We start from the raw sequence: 18,852 nt of genomic DNA, 5'->3' as shown, positions 1-18,852 counted from the left end.
AGAGATTATAAGTGACAGAACCTAATGTTTTCTAATGATTGTCATTATTTAGAAGGCTGTTTGTAGTTTTACAGAAAAATAATTAGATCTATTGCATACATTTGAAGAGGGACGAGTGTGCCTCCTCTGATAGTTTACTCTCAAGAAATCTAATTTGTAAATGATTACCTAAGAAGAAAAAAAACCCAACAAGCCAGAGCTGAATGAAAATTCAAGATATATTTAGGCAGATGCAGGCAGAAGAGAACATGTTTTATGCTAAAAAGACAGAATATTCCCCAAATGAGTACATACAGCTCAAGTTTTTCACCTATTATCAACAAGATCTGAAGTCTGAATTTCAAAAAATATATCTACCTCTTTATCGACTCATCACCCTGTTACACACATAGAAATAGGTTTCACAAAACTATTATTTTATATTATACAAATTATTTTTACCTTTAAGAATAAGTCAATACTCTTTCACTTACATGCCATATTTTTGCAACTGGTGTAGTCGAAGGTTTCAAATGGGACATAGATGAAGGTGAGATTCTATTGGTCCCCTTAAAGTTTAAAGATTTTTTTTTGGTTTGGGTTTTTGTTTTGTTTCTTGTGGTTGTTTTTTGTTTGTTTGTTTGTTTTAATTTTGTTTGTTTGCTTGTTTTTTGTTTGTTTGTTTGTTTTTCCCACCTAAGGGAAGATCCTGTAAGAGCTGTGTTCGGGCTGAATTTCAGCTTTGATATACTCAAATGAGATACATTTCCCTGAATTCTCAATGGCATGACTATATTTTAATTTTTACTGTCCTGATTCACGGCACTGCTGAATCTGAAGAAGGTGCAGCCCTAAGTTTATCACACGCTAAATGTTGGGCTTGTGCTCCAAGCATGGTGTTCAGTAAACTGTCCCCCACCCCCTGTCTCCCATGTACCATGAGTTCATCATGATGCAGTAGCTCCCTAGGTCCAGGCTCTACTGAGTTACTGAAGCTGCAGAGCCATTTTATTGCACTTCTCATACGGCCCTTGGGTTTAAAGAGGTGTACAGGCAGGACCCACTCTTGGGCAGCAGCCTCATGGCATCTCCTTCTCTCCTTCATGTTTTCTCTCCTATTATATGACCCCAAATGTGTGTCTGTTGAGAAAGGGCACCTAGGAAGCAGCACATCAAATACTTGTGGTGAATATATCTTCAGTACTCCCAGATACTTGCTTGTTCCCCAAAACTGAAATCCTTGCCAGAATCAGGCAGGGAACATTGTATAGTTTAATGCTGTTTCATGCCCAGTGAATGCTCACTGGTGACCTGTTTTTAATGGCTATAAAAAAAAATCTGTGCAGGTGTTTAAGTCTCATGGACGTCTATGCACAAGCAAGCACACACACACACGCACATGCACACGCACAGTCCTTTAGGCTAAGTGATCAGTTTAAGCACAAGTGCAGATCAAATCAGATTAGTGTAACTGGACTGGATCATAGTTTTTTAATCACAGACCTCATCCAGTCTGCTTTTAAGCCTCAAACTTGAAACTCATTGCCCAAATACACCCTCTTCTCTGACTTCAGCTTTCCTCTTGCTCAGCCTGAGGATCAGCCATGCACTCAAGATGAACTTGCAAATGATAATTAATTTCTGTGTATTTTTGGAAAAGTTTGGTTTATTTCTTGTGGTGGGTTTCTGTTGGCCAGTGTAGATGTTGACTCTCTCTATGCCTGTTATCACCTCTTAGGCATTTCTAGAGTGTTATGCTGACTGCCCTTTTTTGTCTTTAGTGATTTCTGTTTCTGCACATCCCAGAAACTTCCTTGTTTAATTCTGCTTACAAAAAGGCATGATATGTTTAAAATAATAAAAAAAAAATCAACTGATTTTTAGATCCTTAGTAAAAACTAAATGGAGTGCTTTTTCTAAGCAAACTAGCCATTTTTAGCAATTAATTTATTTTCTCAAACTGTCCATTACCCTGGAGAAGGTTGTGCATCCTAAAGATATAAAGTAAGCAGAAAACACAACTTGAAAGGACTGGCAGTGTTTAAAGTTAGCATTTGGAGTATATCTGCAAGAAGTAGCAGCAATGTTTAAATGGGAAATTCCAGACTATAAATTCTTTTTCAGCTAGATTATATGCAGTACAAGTGTTGACTTTCAATTTATACCTTTGATATGACTCATTGAATGTTCTGATTCTTAGTTTATTTGTTCTGTCTTCAGCAAAATGGATTGAATATAGGGTTATCCAACCATGATGCGTTGTCTCTGTGCCTCAGATGTTATATTGATGAAATCTTAGTGTCTGGCACTATCTAAGAGGAATATAAAAATTTGATTTGGTCGACAGCCAGCTTTCCTCCCACTCTGGAACAATGATGGAACATCTGGGAGAACGCTGTATTCATTAACCCAAATCCTGAACACTTCACATAATACCTGATCCTGTAAGAATCTTCTTAGTTTTCCAGCCTGTGTAATTTGTGCTGGATGCAGCTAGAGCATATTCAGTCAAAGGACCTTGTCTCTTTTACGTTTTTTGAGCTTTTATGTGACATTATGCTTTGTCATAATTGATGATAACAAGATTCTCATTTGTTATCTGGTTTTAAATGCCAGTTACATGCATGGTGGTTCACTCCATTCTCTCTCCCCCAGAAATTTCTCTTTATTTGTTATTTGTATTTTCAGCTGGAGACCTTAGGGTTTTATCTTGCCCATCGTCTCAGCTGAAGCCATATGCCAAGAGGCCTCTTAACTTTCCTGAGGATGGATCTTGGAATATCAGACTGGCGTCAATGTGCCACCTTTATTGTTTTTCCTGTTTTCATAATCTCCCCTTCTCACAGTGGCAGATGCACACCAGCATTGTGGCTGACAGAATAGCCATTTTCCTCCTGGGGTTTGATACGGCACTCTGGCCAGCTGCTGTGGGGTATACAAAAGGGATGCAGTTGGTACATCCCAAAGTTTGAACATCCCCTGTGATTTTACAGTCTGTGCTTGCCTAAGAAAGGGATTGTGTTTATGTCTCCTCATGACCTCAGTTCCTCTGCATGGATTTGACTGTTCATGGAACTGAATAAAGCCAAAACCCTGAACTCTTATTTAAAAATGGCTGTCCTGATTTAGAACATGGGAGCTCAGCTGCCTGTTTTAGGAAAGGAGGAATAAGGCAGTGGTTACAGCAGTAATCTGGAACTTTTTTCTCCCTTTACAGTTATAGATATGCTCTGTGCTTGACCTTGGTCAAGTCACACAGGCTGAGATCCAAAAAATACTTATGCACCTAAATCCCACTCTGGGATTTAGCCACCTGGGTAGGAGAAAGGTCCAAATTTTCAAAGATTCTAAATCTTTCAGAGTACCTCATCTGCAAAATGAACATGGAATCTCATGGTTTTCTTCAGCAGGATGCCATGAAAATAGATGTACCACATTTGTAATGTATAAACTGCTCATCTTTGCCTAGCCCAAACACTGAATCAAAAGGAGGTAAAAGTTTATGCTATGCAACTACCTGCCTCTTCTATTGATGTTTTAAAAATACACCATTTCCTTGCAGGGTTTGGCAGAGTTGGAAGAGTGTTTCGGACCAAACCTACAAATTCTGTCTTTTCATTTTGTCAATACAGTCCACCAAATGTTTACATAAAAACAGCTCAGAAGGACCTCTTTTCAAGGCCTTGACATCAGTATGGCTGAAAGAGTTAAGGCCATTATCTGGGTGTCATAAAAATACTTAGTATCTCACATCTTCAAAGCAATGTACAAATACTAACTAATTAATCTTCAAAATAGCCTTACCTCCACACCCCACAGTCAACCCTGATTAAAAAGTAAATATTCCTCTTGCACATGTAATCAAGACTCAGAGCTTTATGCTCTAAGAGGGTAATTGACTTGTGCCTCGTTTGTAATTTTGATAAACAATTCCAAGTGGTTCAAAGGATGCAGAGCCAGAGGGAAGGTCAGTAACAGTATTGAGGTATGGAGCGAGGAGTGCTTGCTCCCGAGACATCATCAATGTATTTCTGGACCTAGCTCTCTTTCCACATTGATATGAGAGAGCCAATATTTATGGTAAGAAATATTGTGTCTGGCAAACCTGAAATATGGTGAGCAGAATGCATGACCGATGGTACTTTAATATACTCTTTTAGGTACCTAAAGTTCCTTCTTGTTGTTGCTCAGTGTTTTTACTGGTATGCAGAATTGCACCAAAAGTCAGTTCACTTAATTCAGTTCTTTTCTGAGTGGACCCATTACTGAATCCAGTGACAAAGTGTAGTACTGAAACCACATTGGTGGTTACTACAAAATAAGGGAAAATTGCTATACTTAAAATAGATATGTATTAATTCATCTCAGATGAGACAGTGTCTCTGAAAACTGACCCTAGGGACAGATAGATGGGAAATGCTTCATCACAATTGATTTGTCTCATGCAACTGAGACAATGACATTTAAAATAAAACCACTTAGGTGACTACTTATTGGACCTGAATATTCACGGTGCTGCATCAGGTGAAACTGTTCAGCAGTCTGAAACCAACTACTTCTGCACAGGTGAAATTATTGTAAGAGCACTCCCTACTTTTAAGTGTTTTGGTAGAACAGGGGTGTACACTCTCTCATGGTAATAACCAGGTATTTACACATGGAAACAGATCAACAAATAAATGCTAATAAATGCCAAAGATCAGGGAATATGAATACCAGCAGTCAGCACCAGGCTCACAGGCTCTGCACGTGGCAGAAGGGAGGTCCATAGCCCTGTGGGTCAGTGCAGTGAAGGGAGGGAAGCGGCATCTACGGATCCACTTGCTAGTCTATGGACTCAGCTATATGATCAAGGTATTGTGACAAGTCACTACAGTTGTGGTCACCCTTGATTTTAGAGCATAGGCACACTGACTGCTGAATCTAGACTTTGTACGTATTACCGCAGATACATCGTTGTATCTTGTCTGTCTGAGATCTGAGACTTAAAAGATGCACTTTTCAATTGAGAACACAGTCCTCCTGTGTGACTGCTGGAGCTCACTCTGTCCACTCACTTGCAACATGTGGGTCATAGTTCTTTTCTACTTGATGTTTTAAGGATAAACATTTCAGGTGCTGAAGTGTATTACTGCTGGGGATCTGAGGTTATTGATGTGTGCAAAATAAAAAAAAAAAAATCTGAAGTCAGGAAGTTCAAATTTGTGTAGATGGGTTGGCAGGGATGAATATCTGCGTCAAGAGATTAAATGTACTTTTATATGCAGCAAGTTTAGCCAACAGCAGTAGTTGCATTGTGAGCATGCTATTTGGTCTTCTGTGTGCTAAATTTAGGATTTGAATTACCATTGGAGTACCTTTATCAGTAAAATGCTGTGTACCTGCCAGCCTAATAGGATGCTGATTCTCCGGACACATAAAGCATCATGTAAATCTTCTTGACAAACCAGAGTTTTAAAGATCACACAGCAGTTCTAGTAATGAGTAATATTTATAAAGAAGACAGTAAATTGGAACACTTGATAAGGTATTAAAATTTGCTGTCTGAAATTTGGGTGTGGTTGTTTAAGAGAGTGAAAAATAATGGATTCCCACTGTGCACAAATTGAGTTCAGTTTGCAAGATATTCCTGGTCTTGCTTTTGAATATTAAAAATTCAGTGTTTGTCACAAAACCACTTCAGCTCAGTTCAACACACCTGGGTGTACGCCACAGAGGGATTATCTCTGATCTAATCACCAGGGAAAGTGGTCTTTTCAGGTCAGGACTGAGGTCACGGTTAGATTGTAGATAGAAAATTATGCCTCCTTTCTCTGAAGCATGCTTATTTACAGTATCAGGTGGTATTCACTGATGTCTCCTCATTTCATCATTCAAATGCTAATACTCATTCATCAGTGTCACCGATACTCCATGTGTGTGGGGGAGCATGTTTTATATTCTCAAATAGGTGGTCTGGCATTGCAGTATCATTTTCAAAGGTAGACCTTCCTTAATACATTTAGGTAGCTCTATGTATGTGTTTAGGTCAATGGCTTCAGTAGATACTAAGTTTTCATCCATAATAATAATATCGGGCCTTTGTATTTAGCTCATTATTAGTAGCCATGAAGCACGTGTATAAAATTTCAAGCAATTGTAAAATATAAATCCTTATCTAAATATAAATCTAATATTGAAATATTATATGTTCAAATGTCATGAAGCTCCACATTCCAAGGAGGCTCCAACAATATGAATTCACTGCTTGTCTATTGTGCTTTCTGGTTTATGTTGTACCATAGCCCTATCAGCAAATAATTGATTAAAATGATATATTTAAGAAGGACAGCATTCTTATTAGAGATGAGATGAATATTTTGAGGTGAAATACTGGAAACAGCGTGCAATGCAGCTAAATGAAATAGCTGTACAATCTTTTGATCCTTTCTGTCTCCTTTTTATAATTTTTCTGGATTTGTTTTGGTATAGAAATATCCAGAGGCTCTGTCTCTCCCAGCTTCTCCTACTCCTCCAGACTATTAAATCAAAAGTAAGTGTAGTTATGCTAGATCTTGGGAAGTCCCATAGCATCATCTTGCTGATTCTCATTTCAGGATTTAAAATCCTCTGCAAATGCTAGAGCCAAACTGGATGCAATATGGAGACAGGAGGAGATCGAAACAGGTTCTAGTGATTTTCTTCCATTGCCCTACCCATCTGCATGTAGAAAGTAACTGATTTTCATTGGTATTTCAAGATCTTGAGACATGGTGCATGGGTCAATTTATGTTAGATTCCAAGCTGTCCTGTGAAATTAATCACTAACAACTATCTATATAGAGGGACATGTCTCAAAAAGTGGGTAGTTGCAGGGAAAATGGAAGCTGGATGTATAGATGATGTCAAAAGTTATTAAAACTGTGGCTAAAAATAGTAAGGATACAGGAACAACAGGGGCCTCTGCAACCATGTCCATGGAAATGTAAAATAAACAAGTAGGTGGAGGACATTGTAGAACACAGATGAGTGCACTGTAACTGCTCAAAATTTGAGCTCATTTTCTAGAGACACTTATCAGCCATCAAAGAGAAATAAGCACTGCTAGGGCATTATCTGTGTCACCCTGAGTTTGACATCTGAGTTCAGAATAGTGAAGCCTCTGCTCTCTATTGACTAGAAGTCCAGAGTCTAGCCTGGTAAGTCAGGCACAGACGCATACTTTATAGATAATCTGAAACAGGTGAGGTGATTTGTGTCCTGATCATGCTGGAGACACACTGCATGGTTTTCATCCATTGCACAACATCTGACTGAGAATGGAGGGTCTGAAAGCGCTGTTTTGTGCTGGTAAATAAAAAAGGAGAGAAACCCTGCACAAAAGGCCAGGTGGGTTTTCACAGTATCTGGAATAGAGCAATGTGAATTTCCCAACAAACAGTGCAGTTTATTCTGTTTCTATTGACATCAAAGAGATTTTGCTACTGCATCTGGTAAGGGAGGGGACAGAGCCGGGCCCAGCATTTCCATTTTGGAGCCCTTATTAACCTCATTTTGGAGCAGGTGAAGAGCAGAATGCAGATGTTGCTGGAGAAATAAAGCCTAGATTAAATAGTGCACATGTATCTTTGCATTACTTCTGCTCACATATGCTTGAGGGATAATGTGTGTGTTGAACTCTATGCTTTTTCTTGGGCACAAACCAGCAATGTGACTCTCATGTCCTCTTCACTTACCATGCACACCTATTAGAAAACCTAATGCAGTTTTGTCATCCAAATCAGAAGCAATATTTTTTAAAGCTGGCAGAAAAATATGTTGTTATTTTGTGAGGGTACAATAATTTGGAAGGTATTTGATAACTGGAGACTTGTTTTTCTCCTTTCCCCATTCTCTAGTTTCTGTAATTGATTTTCTGCTCACATGTAGCTTGGGCTCATCTGCACCAGTGTCAGCAGTAAGCACTTAGAGCAGCATGGCTGCAGTGCCACTGAAAGCCTTCCTGGGGCTCATTCCTGACATCGCAACAATGCAATGCATTGAGGCGGGAGCTTCTGGCATTTCAAAGGTGCTCAATTGCCTTAATTTTCATCCTCTGTGATCATTTGTTAAAAAAAAAAGGAAGAAGAAAAAAATCCAAACCATTCTATTTTGCATTAGGAAAATCTTTTCCAAGTCAAACCATACGTTCCTGGGGTACTTGGATTAGTAGCTAGCCCTCTCTTTGTTTATAGACATATACAGCTGGTATGAATCTCTTTCTACATTTAACACTGTTGCTGCTTAAATAGTGTTCCAAAGGAAGGCTCTGTAATATGGCAGTACAGTTTGTTTTGTGTTTAAGATTGGGGAAGACTACCTGTGGTCGATTAGAGTATCTCCTAAATATTGTCAAGGTTAATCTCTTTAAAGGGATTGTACAAAGCAGAAATCCATCAAGTTTTGTAGTCAAAGAGTTTTGAATCTGACTAGCACACAGATCCAAACCCTGTTAAAGAGAGTGATTCTTCTGTAAACAGTAGACAGGTAGGGTGTAGAATGTTTTGCCACAATGTATTTTTCAGGTTGAGTTTGATAAGATTGAAAACTATAGTAGGCGAAGCAGATCCATGTTTTGAGAAGTGTGAACTCTGTATTCCTCATATGTGAAGTTGGAGCCAGCTGGTGTGTTGTAAAATGGAGCATTCCTTTTTCTGTCTTCTGTACAACCACTGCACGACAAATCATAGAATCGTAGAATCATGAAATGGTGTAGTTTGGAAGGGACATTAAAGATCATCCAGTGCCAACCCCCCTACCATGGGCAGGGACGCCTTCCTCTAGACCAGGTTTGCAAAAGTGTGTGCAAATGCTTGCACACAGCAGAAATGAGGACCACTTAAATATTTAGCTACCTTATACTTTGGTGTTTCTCTGCCTGGTATTCCTATACATGAAGGTGTACACTTCCAGAGACATGTCTTCTTTCTCACCAAACAGTTAATATCTTCCTGTGCACACAGTTACTGAGCTGGAGAAATAACTCTTGGTATAGCCGCTTAACTTTAAGCTTTCCATTCATTATATAGGACAGAAACTGAAGGCACAGTAAAATAAAATGTGGGTCTTAGGCCCACTGAATATTCATTTGTTTCCAGGCTTGTTTGGGCCAAGTATGTGCCGGGGAGAATAACTACAGGTGTAAAACTCAGAGGGTAAATGTACCTTGCTCCCAGGCCATTCAGGTCTTGTGTGCATCTACCCCATTTGCAAACACATTGAGAATGATTTGTTATCTCTGGAAACCATTTGGACTGTGCACTTGCCGGAGGGATCAGCAGTCAAAGGAGCCTCTCTAGTATTCATGTTGCTTTGACATAGCCCGGGATCCTAGTCCCAAACTTGGTATGGTGTGGCATAATGTATGTGTGGGACATGTGAACGGAAATGTTCCCTGCCATGTCACCCCAAAGCTGCAGTCCTCTGCACTGGTAGCACTCTGAGATCTCTCTTTGCCTTTTTAAAGCCTAGGACTTTTCATAGTTGTTTGGAAGGGTGAAGGCAGAGCTAATGATCTATGTTTAAGAAACAGGAAGATGTGCTGCCCAGCTATGCAAAAATTTTAACGTAACATGCTTATTTCATGTAGAGGCACCAAAGACTGTGGGCAAGGGTTAAAACATCAAAAACTGTTATTTCCCACTGGAAAAGAAAAAAATCAGTGAGTGAAACATATTTCTCAGTGTGAAGCTTTTCATTAAGAGATTGGCATGGTGTGATATGAAAGAAAAAATCAGGGGTTACACTGTTTTCCTAACAAATGAGGAGATTTTTTTAATGCTGAGGCACTTACAACTCGATTTTCCTCTGTAAAAGTCAAGGTTTGATTATAGTCCCTGCATTATTATTTATAGTTTAGCAGTTATACATGCCACGTCCTTGGCTGTGGCATTGCAGTTTGCACCATCTATGTCTACTTCCTAAATTTATTGATCTCATTAGAAGATAAAAATGACAAAAATAGCTCATAATACTTCTGAGAAATGTAAAACCATTAGCAGGTCATTGTCAAAGTTATAACATGTCCTTTTAAGCTGCTTAGCAAACTGGTGGCAGCCTATGATACAGGGATTAACCTGTGCCAGGAGTGACTGAGTGGATCGCAGTGGATGGTTAATATTCAGCCTGCCTACAAAGCTTTGAAGCTGCCTCACAAAATGATACAATGAAGTGATAAACAGAAATACATTAAAAACAAAGGGAACAGAAGTTTTCTTTTCTTTTCCTTTATCTTGGTCTCTAACATATAAGAAACAGAATAGGTGTTAGAGCTTCAATCTGAAATTACAGTTGCTTTTTTTGTTGGGTTTTGCTCCCCCAGGCACAGGAGCCTCTTGGGCTTTGCTCTCTGAATTCAGGCTGACCTTGACTGAGACCCTAAACCATTTTTCCCTGAGGTAGGACCCTGAGAGTGCTCTCCTAGAGCCGTGTTTAGGTGTGTAGTTTGAATAATGAGTATTTCAGACACACGGTGCACAGCTGTATTTTGAAGCCAGCATTTGTTGCCCCAGGTGTAGCTTGCTCCATACTGCCCAGTACACCCACTGGTGCAATAGGTATAACAAGACTTCCTACTTTTTTGCAGGAGAGCTATACATCTGCATTGTTATTATTATTGTTTACATTCCCTTAGAGAAATGGCTTCAAGCACTGATTGATTACATTATTGCTTACTGGACTTTTTGTGTTTACAGAGAGCATTGTTAAACTGGGCATACCACGTACTACTTCGTGAAATTTGGGCTGGGGCCCCAGGTTTTCTGCATTACTTCTCAGGGATGAGAGCAGGATAGGCAGTTGAGGAGAGGAGGATGTGGGCAGACAGACTGGTACCTCACAGATCTCTTCAGTGTCTTGCCTGACTCTTCATGCACAGCGGAGGCATAGCGTTAATGTGTTCAGACACAGTTACTGCTAAGTCCCTTTGTAGGTGGGCTGGACATACACAGGCGGGCTCTGACAAGAGAAGTAAGAAGGAGAAGAGAGAAAGAATAGAAACTCAAGCCCAGGTTCGCTGTTGAGCATCGTGTGACCTGGCTCAACACCAATGCATTATTCTCTTTTAGGAGCATTTTATATGCACATCCCAATAACAAGTAAACAAGCATTAGGGCAATGATGAATTAGCCTAGATGACAGTATACAGATTATAGCAGGAGAGAATGAGGATAATAACATTATTAATAATTTCAGTTATTCATTCAATTTTTTACCTATTAATGACCATTTGTTCATTTGTTCTATTGGGAAGTCAGAATTATTAAGAAGGGGACCCAAGAGCACTGGCAGACAACCTTCTCCCAATAAAACTTGGTTCTGTTTTCTCTTTCTATCTACATAGTAGTAATTTTAATGTGATGCAACTATACAATCTTGGCTAGACCCACAAATCTATAAATTAAGTATGATACTACTATATTATCTACCTCACCAAGGTGGTTTTGGGTTAATTTGTGAATTTCTAACACTCAGAATGCTTCATAACCATGCTGTATAATTATTAATGTGTGTAGACATTCTCAACCATTAATTGCACTGTCATTGTAGTCTGGTCTGCTAGCATTTTATTGTAATAGAAACATTGTTTTGTACTTGGTTTAGCAAAACAGTCTTCAAAGTTTAAAGAGCTATTTTCCAAATCACAGATCTTGTAAATGCTCTTATGGGATGCAGTCAATAAAGAATGAAAAATGCTAATATCATTAATAAAATTGTGTGAGGAAAGCTGATTCAATTTCCCAGACAATCCTGAGCTTTAAAACAAAATTGTTTAATTCTAATTCATATTGGAAAAAACCCAAAACATACTAAAATATAAATTACCCTGTCAAAAGAATGAGTTCTAGAGGCTCTGGCTCTGAAGTTCTTTGCCTTGTTCTCATATCCAGTCACTGGATAGAGAAAATTCTTCAATTTCTGTCCCAAGAACAACCTCCTAGCCTGGCTTAACTGGAGCCATGCAGAAGCTGATGGACATTGATTTTAATACCATTCCCGTGGTTGGTGCTCCAGAGCTAGGGATGTTTCCCATGGATTTCTATCCCAGAATCCTGTAATCCTTTTGCTGAATGTCCTTACTTCTGAGGCAAAGTCAGAAGGTTGCAGAAAAGAGCAGCATAAACAATCAAAAGTCTGAAAATCCTGCCTGACATTGAAAGATTAAAAAGCTCAGTGTACTTAGATTATCTGAGAAAAGGTTAAGAGGTGACTTGATCATGGTCTCAAAGTCCCAAGTGGAGAAGCAGTTTTCTGATACATGGGGAATCTCTAATTTATTAGACAGAGCCATAGCAAGACCCAGTGATGGAACGCTTAATCTGGACGAGTTCACACAAGATGTAACAAGTATGAGACTGTAGCTGCTAAAACAGTTTTTGTTAGGGTACTTGTGGAGTCTTAGTCATTTTAAGATTTTAAAACATATCTTTGATAAAAGCTGTTCTACCTTGGCCAGAAATTATAGGGTTTATGCAGAAGTCCCTGGGTGAAATGCTATGGTATGTGTTGTGCCCAAGGGCAACCTATGCAATTGTAATTTCAGAGTATATTAATTCTTTAGTAATGAATATTCCCTACTGCTACATAAAATAGGTCCATATAGCATACTAGCATTTGCAGACTTCCAGCCCTAATGTCAATATGCAGAAGCTCGTCAAAACCGTTTTATACCTCTGTGTGCTTAGCCCAAAGAAAAGGAAAGCTAGTTAATATAAAAAGGTATTTTTAGCCATTCTGAAAGCCTCTTATGCCAATCCCTAAAAAGAAGCAAGAATTTTCTCCAAAAATGCAAATGCTCTGTCTAGAAGCAAGAGTATCATTTTCAGTTTTAACTGCTTCATCATTATGTGTCACTCCCTATGTATAGTAAGTGCTTGTGACAGTTGCTTCTAAGAGACAATCAGGGACTTTTCCAATAACTACATAATTATATTTCATAATACATGTATTTGTGAGGCACAGGACTTTATGTGTTCAAAGCACTTAGCAGTAACTAACTAGAGCTTACAGTATCTCTATGGAACAGGTAAAATAGTATTATAAAGGCAGATTGTCCTCAAGACCACACAAAGCATTGCTAGCAAAGGAATGAATAGCACTTGGTACCTTCTGATTTCCAAATTGCATGTTCAAGTCTCCAAATCAAAACACAGTATTAGCTATATAACTATGGGAACACTGGTTTTAGTATTATGTCCTAAAACTCCATTTCTTGCAATGGTTTTATTGGCCTCCTACAAGGAGGCAATGCAAGGGGTAATGCTGTGGGACTCCACCTAATTTGTCAGGATCAACAACATTAGCTTCTGTAGTTCTTACAAGGGCTTGATCTTACTTATTGGGCTAGTTCTGCTGAAATTAAATCACTGCATGAAATATACGTTTCATTAAAAATAACTGTGAAGAAGTGGTACTACTTATTTTCAAAGTTTGCCTTTATTTTACAGATCAATGGCGTTATGATATTGCAGTAATGTCCATAGAACAGCAGGGGCTAAGTGTTTGCTATGCCAAGCACAGTCCTTGCTGTTAAAATAGTGCTTTATAAAAGTGACTACTTAGGTAACCAATACCAGGCCAGCATAAATGAAATCTGACAGATTCAAACTATTTAGAGTTCATTCTGTCCTATTTGTGTGCAGAAGGGAAGTATATATGTCTGCCTTAAAGGAATATTCTTTCACAAGGAATTTCTTTAACCATGGGGCTCAACACCTACTCACAGTCTTTCTCCCCACTCCTTGACCCTACATGTCTGGTAGAAGCATCTTGAAGTCATGTGTAGGTGCTGTGATGGCAATGCAGAGTCCGACCAAGCCTTATTAATGAATAAATATTATTCAAGTCAGACCTGAAGGAGGATCTGATAGTCACCCATCTCATCCAGAAACTCTCCAGTGCTATGTTATGCTTTCTTATTATGTTTTCTCGTGAATTTGCAAAAGATATTGGCAAGACAAATGTGAAGGAGCTAGCTATGGTAGAAATGTGGTGGAAGAAATCTATATATTCAAAACACAGTTTCCTGTCTGGATTTATTTTGCCCTGAGTTTTGGGCACAATCAGGCATGGATTCTGGACTTCCTTTCTCCTAGGGATTGACATTGTACCTTGATGATTAGGAAGAAAATTACTGAATGATGGACAAAGGGGGAAATGAGAGGATTGTCATACTGTCACTTCAAAGACTAGCAACACAGATGTATAATAATATATTTTAGAGATGGATTTTGGGATGAATAAGCTTATACCAGCCCTTCTGAGTTTGCATTTTGACCACTTCTGATGGAGACTAATCCAAAATACCTAAGAAAATACACATTCTACTGGGCTTCCAGTATATGTGTTTTGAACTAGAGAAGGAAAAATCTTCCCCCAAAAAAGACCAAGTTTCCTTTCCTCTTTTTGGTTTCTGGCACAAGACATGCAAATGTGGGAGGGAGAAAACATCCCGCTCAAAAGAAGAGAGTCTTGGGAAGTCAGCAATATAAAAAAAAGTTTCTTGAAAAAAAAAAACCACCAACGCAAACTCAAGTGTTTCACTACAAAATGAGAAGTAAGGTGCACAGAAGGCAGCAGTCACAGATCTGTTTCTTTCATGTTTTCAACTCACCTCATTCCAGATAATGGTCAGCAGCTTCCATGCCATCTAGCCTCAAAGACTTAAGACATGAAGGTAAGAAGCATCACCAGTTTTGCTGAATATGATACTGGCAAGTGGAGGGATCAAGGGCCATTGCAGGCAATGACCTAGAAAGCCAAAGCAGATCATTAACCTCATGAATGAGGTAGGTTACGCTTGTGAAACGAGAATCAGAATCACGATATTGGAAAACACAAAACAATTAATCTGGTAAGATCTGTGCATCCCCTGCATTTTCAAATGCTTATTTAAAGTTAATCTATATTATAATATCATTTTATGGCTGGCCGGTGCAGCTTACTAATCATATAATACCCCCAAAGGAATCTGATGATTTGGAAAAATCAATAATGATCAGTAGTCAGCAATTCAAATGGGCTGGAGAACGTCCATTCCCTTCAAATGGGAATACTAGCACTTCCTATAAAGGGGAAATAGGAAATGAAGGAGGAACTTCAGCACTTCTGAAAATGTACGTCTAAATTATCAGCTAAACTACTCTCAGTAGCATTTGGGCCCTGGATATTATCTTTCTTCTGAACTCCAAAATTACTCAGCTCGAAAAAAAAAAAAAGAGCATAAGATTTGAAAGTAGTGGGAGAATGGAGGTTTTCTGCATAGGTTTTGCAGCTATTTTTGAAAGGGAAGCTAGGGTCTGAATTTGTAAGCTCCATCATTGAAGTCTGGGGCCATGGTGCGTACTGAGAAATGGTATCTAGCCAGAGAGCCCTGGTCATAGAGAAGGAAATAAGGCAAATAAGATACAACTGTTACTAATCACCACCATGGCATCATTTCCAAGTTTAAGCACTTTGAGTTTGGGGATATTTTATTATGAATATAATATTTTCAGAAGAAGCAGGTGTTTTTGTGGAAAGCTGAGAATAGCCCAATACAAAAACCTTTCCAGAAGTATTAATAAGAAGTAAAATTTAATGAAATGTTTTCAACTGAAAGATTTTTTTTTAAACTTCCAACCCTAGCTGCTGGATCATAGTTCCTTAGTTTTGCAGTGCAGGATAAAGGAAAAACCTTTATTTTGTGAACCATATGACACAGATAACACAAGAAATATCAATAATGAAAGTATTCAGAACTGCCAGTACTTCACTGTCACAGACTGATTTCTAATATTTATTTCATCCCACTCTCCTGGCCCTCTACTCTTCTGTAAGGGATAATTAAAAGCATAGGAATAAATGGTCAGCTTTTCCAGTGGAAGTTTATCAGTGAAGTCCCCCAAAGATATATGTGAGGTCCTGTTAGCAGAAGATTAGGCAAAAGAAATACTGAAGTAACATAGCTTACAAATAATACAAAGCTATTAGGAAAAATAAATGCTGGAAAGAGTTGCAGAGGAATATGATGATACTGACTGACTGTGTGATAAAATGTCAGATACAATTCAGTGATAATAGTGTAAAGTGGTGCTAACTTTAGATACACAGTAATAACTTTTGGACTGGCTCTTACCACAGAAGAAATCTCTGAGTTCTGAAAACATCAGTCCAGGGCTCAATACAGAAGAGACCAAGAAAGATGGTTAAACGTGTGGAACATCTTCCACAGGCAGAGTGATGAAATAGGCTAGGGCTCTTTGGCCTGAAGGGAGGAAGAGATGGAAATCCCTGAGACAATGACAGGTGGGGGGAAGGTGAGTAAAGAATGATTATTCAGACCTTCTCATAATGTTGGAACTAGAAGACATTAAATGTAAACTACTGGATGGCAGGCTGGGAACAAATACCCGGTGTGTAGTTAGGCTGTGCATCTCATTACTTCATGAGTGCAAAAAGCGTTCAGACATGTACAGAAATTATTAAACAGGTTCCTAGAATGAGAATCCCTTGAGAGCTATTAAAATATCTCCTTATCGGAGAGTCCCTGACAATACATAGTGAAGGGATGAGTGAACCAACTAGAGAAACCAGGAGTATATATATTTGCCCTGTTCTTTTGCTCCTCCTTAGCTCCATTGCTGAAAATGTGACAAAAGGCTGTGAGGACTCTTGCTCTCATGCAGCAAAACAGTTCTCATGTTGAAGGGTACTTTCAGATATTCTGTTTTGCAATCTATATGATATGTGAAGTGTACATGTGAATGTGTGTGGTGGCTGGTGGCGGTTGCTGTGACCACAGTGAGGAGACGTTCAGAGCAGGGCCACTGCTTCCCCGTCATAGCTTCCTCATTGTACCCTTTGGTGTTAATGAACCTGAGAAGAACAAGGGGAATTCAGAGTTTCTGTCTCTCTTACTCAATTCCAGTAAATTTGTGCCAAGAAATGGTAAAACAATTCTTTGAAATGGTGAGGCCAGTATTTTGTGGTTTGATTAAATATTTTAAATTTTATTTATTTTTATTTTTATTTTTCCCTGTCCTGATTTAACTTAACCAGGTGGTCAAATTTCAATTATCCTCATCACTTTTTGTCTCACTGTTTTACGTTGATGTTTATTCATGTTCTCCTGATTGTACAACTCATCAGTTCCCTCTCCTTAACGTGTTGATACCAACGTGCAGGGATGGTATAAAAAGTGTAGCGAAACACTGTCATTTATTCCCTCTGGTCTTGTTTGTGTGCTTCAGAAGTACTTGCACAGACACAAATAGACTTTCGTTGTTCATGGAAAGAGATAAGGTTGGGGGTTTCTGTTTTATTTGTTCTATACCACACATATTTTCCCCACCCACTCCCTCACTCACTTTTCTACATACTCACACACAGCTGTACTTGTATATTGGCAGATTTCAGAGAATTTAACTCAGTTTAGGAGAATGTGACCAATGTCTGGGATGAAATGTTTATATTTTCAGCATCACAAGTCATTTCCACTAATCTTACCATCACAGGTGGGTGTTTCTGGGAAGGGTGCTAAAGCACCTATCACTCAGCATTTAGGACACTGAAACAGCATAAGTGAAAGTAGTGCCCTGAAGAGTTGGGGTGCACCATGTTGTCATAGACTATTTGCTGCCTGCCCAGCTTAGCTCTATTTTCAGAAGCAGAGAAGTGATTTAGCTAACAGGTGATGCAGTTGTCTGTGTTTTTCTGCCTATTCCTTTGTTGAAAATGTCGATATGCCCCATAGCTCTGCCTCATTGCTGTATCTTTGACTACTACTTCTCATACAGGAATCTGCACATAGATAATTCAAGTGATTTTATGAATAGAGGGATTTTTCTGAGCCTTCTGCATTTTGCTCAAGAGTTGTCCCTAAGCTTTGTGTCTCTGTGGATAGATGAGTGCATCTGCAAGTTTCAAGATGTGCAGTTTCTGTGGGTGGGGTGGAAGAAGAGAAGAAGAAATGGCCTCCAGCATTGTTAAAGTTTCTGGTGCCTCACATCAATATCTGTTCTGTTACAGGTTCTGCTTTTTAAACACTGACCTCAAGAGAAGCTTTGAAGGCTGAAAGGGTTATTATGCGACTGGACACCTTGAGTCACCTGGGGTAAATTACTACAGTCTCTCAGATATTAGTTAAGTCCTTGTGTTCTGGTGAAATCAGTGGAGCTTGTTTTCACTGGTGTAGTATCTAAGCCATCAAGTTTAATGAATCATTACAAATAATTTAATCTGCACTTGCAGGTGCTATTAAAACCTTTTTTTTTTACCAAGTTGTTTTTTGTTGTTTTTTTTTTTTTTTTTACCTAGGAAGAGCAATCTTTCTCAGTCACAATGGTTTATATATGGAATAGTGGGATATGTTTTGCTCATTAGAAAACCTGATGCTGAATTCAGTATTCCCTTCTGCTAAACTTACCTCCTCCAGAATTTAAGACTTCAAGTTGCAGGGGATAAAACATAAGGCCCTGGTTAATTGCAAATAAATAGTGCCAGAAATATGTACAGATGGTACCTGAAGTTCACTTCTGAAGACTATCCAGTAAACTATATATAATTTGCACAACATGTATGTACAGGAAGCAGGAGAACAACTTTTTTGTGGTTTCTCACATTTGTAAAAAAACAAAACAACAGAAAAAGAAATCATAAATGAACACTCTCAGTCTGTGAAACTTCTTATTTGAGAAAACAGCAACCTGTATTTCTATTTATTTACCTTAATTAATTTAATTAATTTAACAAGTCTGAAGATTTCAGCATTTTACAGGATACAGGTGTAAATATCTGGCGAGTAGAGTGTATATATTAAACTATATCTACTTAGCTAGTAAATATTTTGCTGCATTAGTTTGCTCATTCCCAAGCAAT

The 18,852-nt window shown here is 38.6% G+C and overlaps 1 long non-coding RNA gene across 1 annotated transcript in view; it reads left to right on the top strand.

Moving 5' to 3' along the window:
- Positions 1-18,071, top strand: part of LOC116965669 — a 65,369-nt gene extending 47,298 nt beyond the window's left edge. Inside the window, exon 3 of the long non-coding RNA XR_004409534.1 lies at positions 18,004-18,071. This is a non-coding gene — a long non-coding RNA (uncharacterized LOC116965669). The remainder of the gene's footprint in view (positions 1-18,003) is intronic.
- The last annotated feature ends 781 nt before the right edge of the window (positions 18,072-18,852 follow it).

Source organism: Tyto alba, unplaced genomic scaffold (assembly GCF_018691265.1).
Source record: "Tyto alba isolate M040663 unplaced genomic scaffold, T.alba_DEE_v4.0 Super-Scaffold_40, whole genome shotgun sequence".
In the NCBI taxonomy this organism is placed as follows: Eukaryota; Metazoa; Chordata; class Aves; order Strigiformes; family Tytonidae; genus Tyto; species Tyto alba.
The sequence above is the reverse complement of the archived record's forward strand: the minus strand, read 5'-3'. Positions and strand labels throughout refer to the sequence as shown.